The 15181-nt window shown below is 38.9% G+C and overlaps 1 pseudogene; it reads left to right on the forward strand.

The window, feature by feature from the left end:
* The first annotated feature begins 618 nt into the window (after nt 1-618).
* On the forward strand, nt 619-12704 carry LOC114473747 (SWI/SNF-related matrix-associated actin-dependent regulator of chromatin subfamily B member 1-like; annotated as a pseudogene).
* The last annotated feature ends 2477 nt before the right edge of the window (nt 12705-15181 follow it).

Consider the following 15181-nt stretch of genomic DNA (forward strand, 5'->3'; position numbering starts at 1 on the left):
CAATCTCAACAATAGAGAAACATCAAAACAATGAAGAGCTCAACAGAAAATGAAGAGTTGATTAGCTCCCTTACCAAAACACTATTAAACAATTTCATTTCATAAAATTGATGGATATGAAATTGTTCTACAAACAAACTTGAAGTCACAACACAAAATCCTTAAGAAATACCTTATCACTGTTGACTGGAGCAAAATGCATTTAGAAAATATTCAAATTAAACTTGCTTCTTTCAAACCAAATAAAACAGTTTTATATTTCAATTTAAAACTTGGACATTAAATAGCTGGGTATTTTACCATTTCAAATATTCATCCTTCAAATGTAGCTAGCAATGAAATTAGGCCGTGGCTACAGGTACTTAAACGGATCCGTACACTGCAACTCTATGGATATGTAGCGCCCCTCATTGGCCAGTTTAGGTCACGTGATTGGTGCACCATGTGACTTAAAGTTCCGTCATTTGTATTTTAGCTCATATTTATTTTTAGCTACCCCTTTTAGCATTAACCCTAAAATGTTTGTTTTTGTCGGATATGTATTTTTAAAGGTGCAATTTGCCGTGTTAAATTAGTTAAAATGAAAAAAAATGATTTGTCAACAGTGGGAATCGAACTCACCATAGCGGTGGCTACGTTTAACGTACCTCCAGACACTTTCATGAAATTATGGTCGTTCCAGTCTTTACCACAAGAGGCGTCAACGTGCACCGGAGAAAAATAATTAAACACAAAAATAAGAGTTCTTAATTTTCCCCCGTTTTACGGTAATGTAACGCTGTGTTGTGTTTGTAGCGAGGTAGTGTCTTCACTAAGCTGATAAATGTTGAAAAGCTCCATTTATCAACGCATACTAATAAAGAAGCGAGCAGCAGCTTTCTCACAGCGAGCATCACCTCTGCTCACTCACAGCTAGCTTCAGGCTAACTAGTGAAGAAAGATGCAGCTGGCTCTAAGCAAAACGTTTGGACAGAAGCCGGTTAAGTTTCAACTAGAAGAAGATGGGGACTTTTACATGGTGGGATCAGAGGTATGTACATTGTAATTTATCGAGTTTTTCCTTATCAGGCCCTCGGTTGTTTCTTATTGTTTAGCAAGCTAGCTCAGCTTGTTAGCTTCTCCGGTAATTTTCTGAACAAAGAAACAGTTTGCATGGAATTGAGTGATCCAGCAAACAGCACTAAGGCTGACCAAACAGACCGGATGATACCGATTGGATCTACAGAACATTAAAAGCCGACTTTGTTCACTGAGTGTAAAGTCAGACTCATTGTTAATGTGTCCATCACTGTTGCAGCCTTAGTAACGCTATCTATCCAAGCAGTGGTCACTGAAAGCACTATATTCTAGAGATTAAGTGCCAAATAAAAGTGTAAAATAGTATAATTTATTGCAGACCTCTGAAGGTATGTGGTAGGAAGCATTAGCAGCATATCGTTTAAGGTAGCAGTGTCAAACGTGTGGTTTGTGGGCCAAAATTGTCTCGTTAAAATCACAAAGAGAACAAATGTTAATTATTAAAGCTGCTGGAAACGATTTTATGTTTAAACCATATAAAGACTTAGTGTATTCCTCATTGACCAATAAATCGAAGATAATTTACTATAATTTCAGCACTCTTATTGACATTGTTGGAAAAAAATGTCATGCATTGCATTGTGGGATGTAGAGTCCTGAAGATGGACGCTTAAAAGTGTTTCTACTTCATTCTCATCATGATTTCTTGTGTTTGCCAATAAATAATCTAACAAAGTGACTTCCCTGCACTTTTCTGGTGTTTACAGCAGCAAAAATAATGGCCAATATTTATTTTGGGGCTTACATGGGACGGGATGCTGGTGGGGGGCCTTGGGGCTTTCTCGAATGTGTATGTGGGGGACGGTGGCGGCTTCTTGGCCTTGGATCTCTGGGGCATCTGGGGGCTGCTCGGCCGTGGGGTGGTGGCCTGGGGCTCCTTGGCCCCCACTCTTTCTGCTGGTCTGGCTGCATCTGCGGGCCCGGGGTGGTGCCTGGGTTTGCAGTAGCGGTTTATGCACATACACTGGTCTACAATGAACTGGCATGCCTTGGGATGTGGGATAAAACTCGTACTGGGCTTAACTTTAGACACGTTGATCCCAAAAGCCCTAATGTAGTTGTTAGTGCTCTCACTGAGACTCGCTGCAGTGCATACAAGCTTGTGTCCTGTAACCATCTCTAATTGGCCAGCAGTCAGGAAGGCGGTTCTCGGCAATTCTGATTTACAAACATATATATCACTCAAATGATGGAGGCGGAAGAAAAAAAACTGATCTGACGTTAGTTTATCACAATAGTGAAAACCTCAATATCAATGCGATTAAGGTTAATCGTTCAGCATTAGTGAACGCTCTTCGGTTGATTTATATACTTGATTGTATACTGAACTTAAAGATATTAACTGTAATATCAACCTGTCTTTGCTATGTTTCTTTTACCTGTGAAGTAGCTTGAGAGGGAGGAGCTCACATTCTCACATTATAATAGGGTAGGAGGTGCCAGGATTGTCAGGAGGAGGAGTTTCTGCATTGTGACGTCACAACGAAAAATCCAACTCGCCCATTTGGAGCTGACTTTTTACAAAATGTGGAATAACTAGGGAGGGAGGAAACAGAACTTTTTCAACTTTGGCCCTTTGAATGAGGCTAAAGGAATGTATAGCACTGTAGCAAAATCATTATATAAGTGCCTTTTTCATAATACTGCCCCTTAACATAAATCCAAAGTCAAGTACTGAACAGCAGATGGCAGCAGAACGCCACTGATGCACCTAAAGCTTCTTATTGGACCACCAATCTCAGCTGAAAGGCTCGTTAGCAGACTTTTTCTACAGCTTCATTATGGCACTTCATCACATACAGAAAGGGTGGAGCATCTACAATCTGCTGTATTTGTGGCCCTCAAGAACTGACCTAAAGCATTGTATATGATGTGATGATTATTTATAAATTTTATCTGATTACAGTGATGAGTTGGTTCAGGATTTCCACTACACATAGAACTTCATGTAGATCAGATCCACAGATGACATGCACTTATTTTATTTAATATTTTCTAAATTTAATACTGTTCAAATTATGTTTTGCATAAAGATACTTAAAGAGTGTACTTTGACTGCAATGTCAGTAATTAGAGGTTTATATATATATATATGTATATATATATATATATATACATACATACATACATACACCATGATGAAACCCTTCAGATTAAATCTAGGTGCCTGTGCGTTTCTTTATTTTTATTTTGGTGCTTTTAGTTCTGAAATAAAATTGAATGGAATTGATTGAATTGATTATACTTTATTAATCCCCGAGGGGAAATTCAGTTTCAGTTACATTACGACCAAGAAACATGAAAGACAATAACATATCACATGGGGAAAAGGTACGGGAGTACTGGGGAGCAGCCAGCAAGAGCAGCGCTCCGTTTCTTAGATGAGAAATATGAAACAATGGGTAAAAAGAAGAGATTAAAAAAAAGGCAAAAACCAAACTAGGCCCTTGTAGAGAGGGGCGGAGTTTGGGATCATGAAAAAACTCTTCAGCAAACATTGCAACGTAAACACAACATATAATTCAATACAACAGCACGTTAGCACGAGGAATGGGGTGGGTAGTTCGCAGGTCAGCCACAGTGTGGGGCTGCCCTTATGGCGCGCCTCCTACTGCCCAACCGCTGGGAGGGAGGAGGGTTGGAGCCAGAGGAGACGGTGACAAAGACAGGATATGAAGTGATGTAGGGGGAGTGAAAGTGTTCGTTGAGATAAGCCTATTTACTCAGACTCTGCTGCTGACTCTCATGTAGAGATGACCTCAAGAGTTCGACGGCAGAGCCGGGTCCAGGTGTACATGAAAAGTGAGGGTAAAGTCAGAGCGTCTTATCAACATTCCGTCCTTGGAGAGTTTGGAGAGAAGAAAACAGACCACGGGCTGTTCACTCGGGGGAACCTAATGAGAATAGAGAAGGTGTTTTGAGACGGGCTAGCCATAACATGGCTGCCAGCCCTACTGTTCCTGGTCAGTTCGATAAGTAATCCAATAGTGTGGCCATATCCTGTGAGACAAATTATCCTCCTCTTAAAGTTCCACGGTGGAATCCATCTGAGAGAGTTCGGAGAGTTTGGCTCCTTTCTTCGTTAACTGCGGCTTCCAATAGTGCTGCCAAAGTAATCCAATTTTGCGATAATTCAGGAAAATGCCAGATCCAATCAGCAGAAGACCCGATAACATACATTCCAATCTGGTGGTGGACGTCTTCCACATCCTCAGGACTTGTGAACTCCCAGAGTATTTTTTTTCTTAGACATACGCTTCCCATGAATGTTTTCAGATAAAGACAGATGTTCATCTTGGATAACTTAACTTTTCTGCAACTCCATATGAAGCGTACTTGCACTGGGTATTGACACTGTAACAGATTCCTTAAAAGAGCTGCTTAGGTAATGTTATTAACATACTTTAAAACTTAGAACAGCATGATTACCTGTGGCCTGAAGGATCCAACCAGTGGTAGCAGCCATGATGAACAAACAGATATTTATTTTAACTGTCAGTAGAAGTATTGTTGTTCAGGTGTAATATGCAGTCTTTATTAAAGCTCAGTTAAGAATACTTATAGGTTCAGCAATGATGTGTGTTGTAGAGGGTTTAGTAAGTTTTATAATGAATTTTGATGTATATTTGGGTGCCACTTCTGTAGAAGAAAAATAATGCTGTTTAGTAGGGCTGAACAATTTTGGAAAATAATCTAATTGCGATTTTTTTTTTGTTGTTGATATTGCGATTGCGATTTAATATGCGATTATTTTTCAATGAACACAAGCAATAAATCAATCTGTTTCATAATAAACAGTTTCAGATTTTTTGTTTAAACTTAAAAAAAATATAAATTTTAAAGAACATTACAAAAATAAAGCAAACAAATCTGTGGCTTTAGCTCTTCAACATATCTAACTAACTTCACGTTTCATGAAACATGTGGACTGCACTTCTTAAACACTCTCTGAACTTAGCAGGGCAGTACAAGACAGGACAAGGAAAAAAAATTGCATTTTATGATATTGCGATAATATTGCAAATGCAAGTACCGGTAATCGTTCAGCCCTACTGTTTAGCAGTTATTAATAGTTCATAATGGCTCAGGGTGTGAATTCTTGTCAAACTATCTACTCCTCTATAGCAAAACAATATTGATACATGAACCACAGACAAATAGTTAAGTTAAAACATTTATTTAATGAAACATTATTATTAGTGCGTATGTGTGGGATTGATTCTTGTGTTGTTTTGTTAGTTTTTTTGTCTTAATTGTATATGTGTAGTATATGATGAAAGTGTCCCTGTGCTGTTCAGGTTGGAAACTACCTGCGGATGTTCAGAGGCTCCCTTTATAAAAGATATCCATCCCTGTGGCGAAGGCTGGCCTCTGTGGAGGAGAGGAAGAAGATTGTAGCTTCATCACATGGTTAGTATGACAAACATTGATGGAAGTAGTTTAATGACCTGAGCTGCTGATGATAGCTGCCTGGATTTATATCACCAGGGTTACAAAGGGGCGGAAACTATCTGTCAAGCAACGGGAACTTAAGCTCAGGACTTTTGGAAATAGTCAAAAATATTATTAACTTTTTATGGGAATTATTTATTGGAAGTAACTGGAAATTGGCAGTAATTTCTACAGTATTATGTGATTGCATACTTTACATGGGAACATTGTTAATTTGCCTCTGTCCTTTTTTGTCATCCGTCGATATGAAGCCACCAGTGTCACGCTACTAAAGGCCTCGGAGTGTGAGGAGATCTTTGAGGGAAATGATGAGAAATACAAGGCAGTGTCGATCAGCACAGAACCCCCAGCATTCCTCAGGTAACACCGTTGCACTTGTGTCAGGTTTCATACACTCCTTACACTCACTCTTTTCTCCGTGTTCATGTGAATGCACTCACCTGGATTCATTCTACAGCACTGATAATAGCTGTTATTGGTCTGAATATTCTTTCACTCACAATTGGGGCTTCCTCATGCAAGAAGAGATGAGAACGATAGAGATACACTAAGCTTTTCACACAGGCATGCTTGGAAATGCCAATGAATTATTTCTTTTCCATTTCCAGCTTGTAGAAAGATGGAAAGAATGATGTGTATCTCAAAGTGTTTGTAAATGTACTGTCGTGACTGAACACTGGCCATTGTGATTTGTTCAAAGGGAACAAAAAGCGAAGCGGAGCAGCCAGTGGGTGCCCACGCTGCCCAACAGCTCACACCATCTCGACGCTGTGCCGTGCTCCACCACCATCAACCGAAACCGGATGGGTCGGGACAAGAAAAGGACCTTCCCTCTGTGGTGAGAACATTTCATTCTGATTCTGTTCACAGCTCAGCCCCACACAGTGCCCCACACACACACACACCTGGATTTACTGTGTTACACAGTGAATACACCAAAACTCGCACTTTAATCAGTCAGAACCTTTGAAGATAAAAAAGGAGACAATCATGTTTATTGTTTTTAATCTGAAGTGATTGTTTTATCTGTTACAGATTCCACACACGAAGATAAAAAAAATTCAGGCATAGAGCTGTGTGTATGTGTGTTCTGATACTCTCAACCCCCATCTGAAATCTTTTTTGATCAAACAAGATCTAACAACGTGGTTTAAAGGTGCAGTCCGCAACTCTCCGCAACCCTCCCTGCTGCTCTCTTGCCCTGCCTCCAAACATTCCAAAGCCCCTTTCTCAGAAGAGGGAGCTAACAAGCTAACGTTAGCCCGACAGCAACATCACAGTGATATAACATGCACTGTTAAAAGCATATTACTTTTCTCTCTCAATGTGCACACACCAATCTAGCAGCAGCAGCAACAACAACAGTGTCACTTGCAGCAGCCCACACGGAGGCTTTGGTGAGAACAGCGCGCACACGAACAACACATGCACTACAGAGTTCTAGTGTAACAATTACAAATCAAACATAATGTAAATCAAGCAGCAGTAATTTTTAGCAAGAAAGTCGCCAGTTCCATCTTCTACTCCTCCAGACCATACATAGCGCTCCAGCCACCGGAAAGGGGTGGGGACTGTGAGTAAAGCCGTCACATAGTTCATCAAACACAATCCTGGCTCTGATTGGTTCTTTTTGTCTGTAACTCAGAACCCTAACCGCTAACCATACTTGGAAAAAGTGACTTGAAACGTCACCTGAAGTTGGAGCTCCTACTTGTAAAAGTCTGGAAAAATGTCTAATCTTATAGCGGTCAGCCATGTTTGAGATATAATGACTGAGGGCTGAACTTCAGAGTCTACACCTAAAGTGTTCACTGATTTGTTTTCGGTGAAAAGTTCTAAACTTCAGGTTGCGTTAAGCTTCTTCAGTTTTTTTCCTTTCTCCGCCATTCTTCTTCGCTGTTTACTTGCACAAAGTTGGTGGTGCAACACTGCCCCTAGCAGTCAATGTAAGGTACTGCAGCAGAAAGAAAGCAGGAAGCAGCATTTTATCATTAATTAACAAATTAAACGACGTAGCATTGATACATTTTTGTAGTCGACATAATCGATTATGTCAACTAATCATTGCAACCACAGGGTCATGAGTCGGGAGTTGTCGTTTTGGTTGTAAATATTGAACATGATTAATATTTACGATTGTCGGCACGACCCATTTCAGGGTCAGGATAGATTCAGTCTTACCACACCTCACACCACAGGATAATTTTAGAGAGTAATCTTATAAAACAAAAGATGTTCTGGAGTTTTCCTTCCTTGTTTGGGATTGGGGAAAATGGGGACATAACAAGCCTGATATCTTTGTGTGTACCCTGCTTAAAGGTTGACTGATAGTCACATTTTTCAGTGAACTGCCATGTAACCATCAACTTCTACAACTACATCAGTAGCCATGGAATCAAATGTCTACCCCACAGAGTGAAGTCCTGTTGAACATCATTCTGGATTACTATTGGTTGGTCTGGGCAGGTTGTTTGAGTGGGTGGACCAATAGAACTGTAAACTAAAGAAAAGGAATTTCTACCTGGTGGATAAGTTTGTGTAATGCCTCTAATTAGTTAAACGTCTTGTTCTGTGCATAGCTTTGATGACCATGACCCTGCGATGATCCATGAGAATGCTGCTCAGATAGAATCCCTGGTTCCTATCCGCCTGGACATGGAAATAGACGGTCAGAAGCTACGAGACGCCTTCACTTGGAACATGAACGGTAGACGGCCACCCTGAGACTCACCATCAGCCCCAGCAGTGCTGATCCTTCCCTAAACCCTCTGCCTTCTCCTCAGAGAAGCTGATGGCGCCGGAGATGTTTGCAGAGATCTTGTGTGATGACCTGGACCTGAATCCTCTGGCGTTTGTCCCTGCTATTGCTTCAGCGATACGACAGCAGATCGACTCCTATCCCACTGACAGTATTCTGGAGGAACAGGCAGACCAGAGAGTCATCATAAAGGTAAGGGTTATATATTAACTGCTCTGTACTTAAAGATTTTCACCTCGCATTCTAGGGATGCCTTTGGTTTTAGAAGTCTGGGTCCCATTCAGGGTATAAAATTAAGAAAATATTGTCGGGGCAATTTTGGCCCCCGTAGTCTAAATAATGGAGACATTTTTTAAATAAATGGGAGCCAAATAGATAGATTAAAACACACAGTAGCTTCTGCCAATGCAAATAAATGAAAAACAGCATCAAGGGTTTTTTGTGTGTAATATTTACAGGCTGTTAAATACTAAATAAACCTGTAGTTTCCCTATATCTGTCTTCTTCTTTCTGTAATAGCTCCCGTTTTGTCCCGACACGCAGGTAGCTTCTTCTTTGCTACTCTATTTTGCTGGAAACCGATACAAATTAGCCCTGTGGTATATATGTGACTCACATAATGCTCATTGGCCGACAACAAGGTGGGTCGAGCGCTCGAAGTTTAAAGCCAAAGCACGTCTTTAAATCAGTCTTTTGAGACACATTGTTTGGGAGGCCGTCTTTGTATAAACAGCGATGCACAAACGGGTGTTAATTAAATTGTTCCCTATTCTCTGAGGTGTTTTTTGTGCCCAGATAGTAATATTGGGACTGTTATAGACACGGGGTGCCCCCCCCCCCCCCCCCAGCCCCCTCAACTCATTACTTTTATATTTTTATGTTTTTTTTAGTTGATTGATTGTGTTTAGATTATGAAGCACACTGTTTATATTGGACGCCACAGTCATTAAAAAGCGGAGGATGCACACAGGCACCATCGGGGCACCAAAGTGGCTGCAGGGGTCCTCAGGTGAAGGTGGGTGCATCAGAGCATGTTGCCTGACAGTGCGACTGATGTATGTGTTTCTCAGTAATGCAGATTAAGAAGAGTTTAAACAATCAGTGCACGCCTGGAAGTCTCTTTTATGTCCAAGTGTGCAACAAATATTACGACGGTACCGATTAATAAAGGAAAAACAGCAAAAAAAGCCCCCTACGCTGGTTGAAACACAGCATAGGGAGCTTTTCTTTTGCCGACATCGCAGCGTGGGGGATCAAAATCACTGTGTAGGGGCTCCCTACGCTCAACTACGCTGATAGACATTTTTTTTCTACAAAATTATAGGGTAGGGTAGGAGATTTTCAAAAGCTAGCATAATTTTGAATGTAGCCTCTCCGATGGCTACAATTTCAACCAAAAACTTAAAAAGTGTATCTGGAGAAAATCGCATACCCTATCTTTAATTCAGTGTGTGCAGAGCAGTTATATTTGTTCTGAGGCTTATTCTTAATGAGAAAACAGAGAAAAGCATTTTAAATGTAAATATAGATGTAAAAGGCAAACTTTACTAGGGTTTGTGAGCTCATGTGACTCCAGCATGCCTTGCTGATGATTATATACAGTTTAAATATATATATAAAACTGCATCAGTTATTATTATTATTATTATTATTATTATTATTATAACTTTATTTAACCAGGAAAACCACATTGAAATTAATAATCTCTTTGCATATGTGTCCTGGCCAAGATGGGCAGCTTCATGCCTTCATCCTCTGATTTGTTTTTTTCTTTAACTTTGACCTCAAAACTGTCATTCAACTCATTCTGAATTATTTTTCTTCCAGCTGAACATTCATGTGGGGAACATCTCTCTGGTGGACCAGTTTGAGTGGGATATGTCGGAGAGGGAGAATTCCCCAGAATCCTTTGCACTGAAGCTGTGCTCTGAGCTGGGACTGGGGGGAGAGTTTGTCACCACCATCGCCTACAGCATTCGAGGTCAGCTCAGCTGGCACCAGAGGACCTACGCCTTCAGGTGAGACTTCCACAGCACTGAGAGTTGTTAGAAAAATGAAGTGAAGTAATGGTGGCGTACCATGGGTACACTACTCTATTCCCACATCACTTCTTGTTGAGATGTTTGAGAGGTCTGACATGTTCCTTCTCTGTGATTTGTCCAGTGGAGAACCCTCTTCCCACAGGTAGAGATCGCCATTCGTACACAGGGGATGCAGACCAGTGTGTCCTCTGCTGGAGACGCTCACTGACGCCGAGATGGAGAAGAAGATCAGAGACCAAGACAGGAACACAAGGTGAGACACCGGACACGAATATATTAAAACTTCTTTAGTTCATCATTCATATAACAATACATCTGCTGACAAAATGACACTTTTGATCTCTTAGTGGTATGGCTTCTGTTGTGTGTAACATATGTTTAAAACAGTGGGTGAACATGTCTTCAAAGTTCTATTTAAAAGGTGTCAAAATACATAGAACATGATAGGTGGAGCTGTATATGTCAACAAATTATAACTTACACAATAACAGGCTGTCCAACAATGTCTCTTTTCATCATTATATAGGGACTATGGATGAAAATTAGCTTGAAGCTAGGTTGGGATCAATTATAATTGTAATTGATAATTAATTTCAATTTTGGCGCAAATGTAGTTCAGTTCAGATAATTGACTTTGTAATTGTAATTGGCATGTAAATTTACTATTTAATTTAAATACACACCTGTGGAACCATGTTACAGTTCTGTGGCTTACACATACGTAGTAAACAATTATTAAATATGTTTTGGATCAACTTTCCCACTACCTTCAGTTCTTTTGGGGATCATTTTACCATTCTTAAAAAAAAATTTAATCTAGGGGTAAACGGCTCAGACGCCCACACCAAAATATTAATATCAATATGTTTCAATCGATTAAGAAGCCTAACAATGTAACCAAGAGATGTAAAACAAATTGGGTGATAGATAATATTTTTTAGTGTATTTAACTGCTGATTTAAAACATGGGTCACAACTGACCTAGAGATGGCTTATTATTAAAGGCTTAGGAATTGTGATAAATTGTAAGTGAACTTAAGTAATTGAGAATGTAATAATGTAATTATAATAGAAGTTCAATGGGAAAACAATCATTGTAATTTAAGTGTAATTGAAAAAAATTCTTGTCACTGTAATCACAATGAGTTTTAATTGAACTTGGATATTGAAGATTAATTGTAATTGAAAATTGTTCTGTGGAATACATTTATTGTGCAATGTCCCTGTAAAATAAATATGTACCATGTACGCATGTTAATGCTTTGTGAATTGAGGATTGACTTCCTGTGTTGGTGCAGAAATCCTGAAAATCTGTAATGATGGGGTTTTTTCTCTCTCTGCAGACGCATGAGACGACTGGCAAACACTGCCCCCTCCTGGTAGAGGGATGTTAGTCCTGCAGCCTGTTACACTGAACTGTCACACACACAAAGCATGAGGATAGGCATGAACACATATTTTGCCAGTGAACACTTTAAACACATCTAGACATTCCTCTTCATTCACACTAACCTGTTGACCCCCTGCAGATCTGACATCTAACACAACACCACCATTCCAGTCAAATGTAAATGTTCAGTATCCAGTTTTTTGTTTATATGAGAAAGGGAAGAAACACCAGCATGACAACCAATGGTTGTAATTTTCCTGTCATCTCTAGAAGCGTAACAGAAGCGTTATTGTCCAGACTGAGAAGGTCACATGATTAGAGCTAACAGTGTTTACAGAGAAGACCTGACACCTGATAGGATTTCTCTTTCTCAGATGCAATTAATGAACGTTCATTCAATGGCATTTTAAACCTCCTTATAAACTTCTGTTAGTCATGCCTACACAGCAATAACGTTCAACACTCAAAAATCCTGATTCTTTCCACATCCTCCAGTGAGATCTCCCAGTCATGGTTAGGATAAAGTCTCCCTTGACATGTCTCTACTTGATGATGCTAAGGTGCTTAGTTGGAGCTGGAGATGATGTCCTTTCAGAATTGATGAGTTCAGAAAAGTGGGCTCAGATCTGTAGAGGGTGTGGCCTTCATGGCCCATAAGCAGCAAAACTTCATGTTCTGGTCGTAGTGATGTTCACCGGTGTCCGTCTGCATGCTGGATCTTAGTTAGTTGGTACTATAAACTGTGCATGGGGGACTGTGAGTTCCAGCTGTTACTTGTGTAAGCTCTGTGCCTCACATTGTAGCAGTCTGCACTGTGAATAGAAACAGCAGCTGACTGCAACCAAAAGTGTCTTTGACTTGAACACACTCAAAGAATGATGTTACTGTGTACTGTAGCTTCTCGTTCTCTTCTTTTTCACTTTATTACTTTGCCTTTAAAGTGACTTTGTTTTTTTATAGAAAATAAAATGTTTAAGAAAATGTATACAATTGACTTTGAAGTTTGATTAAAATCTTGCATAACAGAATGATTGAAGTGAATGAGGAATGTGTTTGTTTCTGGCTGTGGCAAAGTGAAAATACAACTCCCAAAATGTGCAGAATGTTTATGAAAGTCATGAGCAAATAACACGGCCGTTTACACAGGTAAGTTAACTAAACCGTAGCACAAATGTTCTATTATCTTGAGTTCAACATGATTGAGAATCATCTAGGTCAGGGGTCTGCACCTCATGTGGCTCTGACTCTTTTGCAATGGCTCTCTATAGCTATTAAGAAATATTAAAATAATGAATTTTTATTTTTAAACAGAGGGTATTAATGATTAATGACATTGACACCAAATAAAATCACAAATATAACAATTTGTCAAACTAAAAAAAAAATCACATTGTGCAATAGCTCTGCCTAAACCTTTACAAACCATCAACTTGCACCAGTGGCTAACCTTAGGTTTTAAAACACAAACTAAACAACAAAAAAGACTAGTCTGGGAAAAAAAATAGATTTTATTTGTGTGGAGAAATAATTAACTGCCAATGTGCCGACTTAAACATGCATGTTTGATATGTTGCAAGCAATTAGCAATTGGTATGTGTTGATCGACATGATTGTGTTATCAAATTAAAGATGTTTTTGTAGGGCAACATAAACTAAAAAAACTTTGAGAAAGCCTTTTTTCTGGCTCAGGGAGGACTTTAATCAAGTTCAGATGAGTCAAAATGGCTCCTTTGAGAATAAAGGTTGCAGACCCCGATCTAGGTTAACAGGAAATAAATATCTTCTCATTAAGGTCTAAAGGACACCTGTATATGCAGATCAGCATCAAATTACCCACTTCAGCAGCACCGAGTAATAAAGATGTTTTTAGACTCATTACACAATGTTGTCTTGTAATTCTATTGTGGGTTAAAAATGCCAATAAATAAAATGTACCTTAAAGCAGTGGTTCTCTACTTTTTCAGCCCGCAACCCCCAAAATAAAGGTACCAGAGACCCCCACTGTACCTGAAGGTGGTTGAACACAGACAGAACAGACATGTGGAGACAGGGCCATCTAAGTATAAGGGGGAATAAAGGAGAGAGCTTTTTTGGGGGCCATCCATAAAGTCAGCAAAATGATGGTCTATTGTTCTATGAAACTGATAACCACATTTATTTATTATTCTGAATAATATTTATTGTTATTCAGGAAGGTTATTTGCGCCATAGTACAGTAGGTTGTCATCTTAATAATGTAAATCTTTATTTTATTAAGAAATAAAATGGGTTAAAAGTGACCAGAAAAGGTGGTAAAATGGGGTTCTAAAAACCACAGAAATAGGTTAAAAGTTGCAAATTAAAGTGCCTTAAAACAGAAAATAGGTTCAAAGAGTCAATTTTGGAACAATTAGTTTAAAGTGGCAAATTATGGGCATGACAAATTGTGAACGTGGTTAAATTGGCAAAAACAAGCATGAAATATGGTGAAAAGAGTTAAAATAGTGACAATAATGGGTCAACAAATGAGATAGTAAGGGAGAAGTAGTGGAAAGGGTTCATAAGTGCTGAAAAATATCTTGAAAGTAGGAAAAAATGTGCAGACAAGGCATTGAAATTTAATGGAGAAGTAGCAGAAATGCATTAAAATGATCCAAAAAAAGAAGAAGAAAATAGGTTTAAAATATATAAGTTTGGTGTAGTTTGCAGAAAAAGAGTAAAAAAAATAAGCAACAAGTGGTTCAAATCGTTAAAGGACATATATATATATATATATATTATATATAGATATATATATATCATATATATATATATATATACATATTATATATATATATATATTCTTAGTTTCTTGAAGGCATCTGGTGACCCCCTCCCAGTGTTCTGGCAATCCCGAATGGGGTCCTGATCCCAAGGTGAGAACTCCTGCCTTAAAAGCTTATCAATTGTGGGGCTTTCCTGGTCGGTATTTAATAATGGTCATTAATAAGCAGAGGTGAGCAAAGTACCTCACCTTTATTACTTGAGTGAAAGTAAATACAGATACTTCTAGTCAAAAACTACTCCAATACAAGTAAAAGTAGCTCAGAAAGCTCCACTACTTAAGAGCAGTTTTGGTTTGTGATTATCTTACATCAGAAAATAAGTATTATTCATCAGGTGCCTTTTAACTCTACAAGGCATGGACTCCTTTACACGAAGGGTTGTGGCACTGCAAACCATAACAGATTACTTCACTTCTGAGATTCTGACTATGATGGATTGGGTTCAATTCTTGTTTACACATAAAAACATAAAGTGAACGTTTATCTGTATTAGAAACTAATATTCAGTGTTGAACATAACATAACATACAACATGCTATTGAATGGAATGAAGCAAATTTCTAAGATGTGTTTCCAATTGCTGTGACCAGGATTCATACAGATAGGACAGATAGATAGATAGATAGATAGATAGATAGATAGATAGATAGATAGATAG

The sequence above is a fragment of the Gouania willdenowi genome, chromosome 12, assembly GCF_900634775.1.
Source record: "Gouania willdenowi chromosome 12, fGouWil2.1, whole genome shotgun sequence".
Lineage (NCBI taxonomy): Eukaryota > Metazoa > Chordata > Actinopteri > Blenniiformes > Gobiesocidae > Gouania > Gouania willdenowi.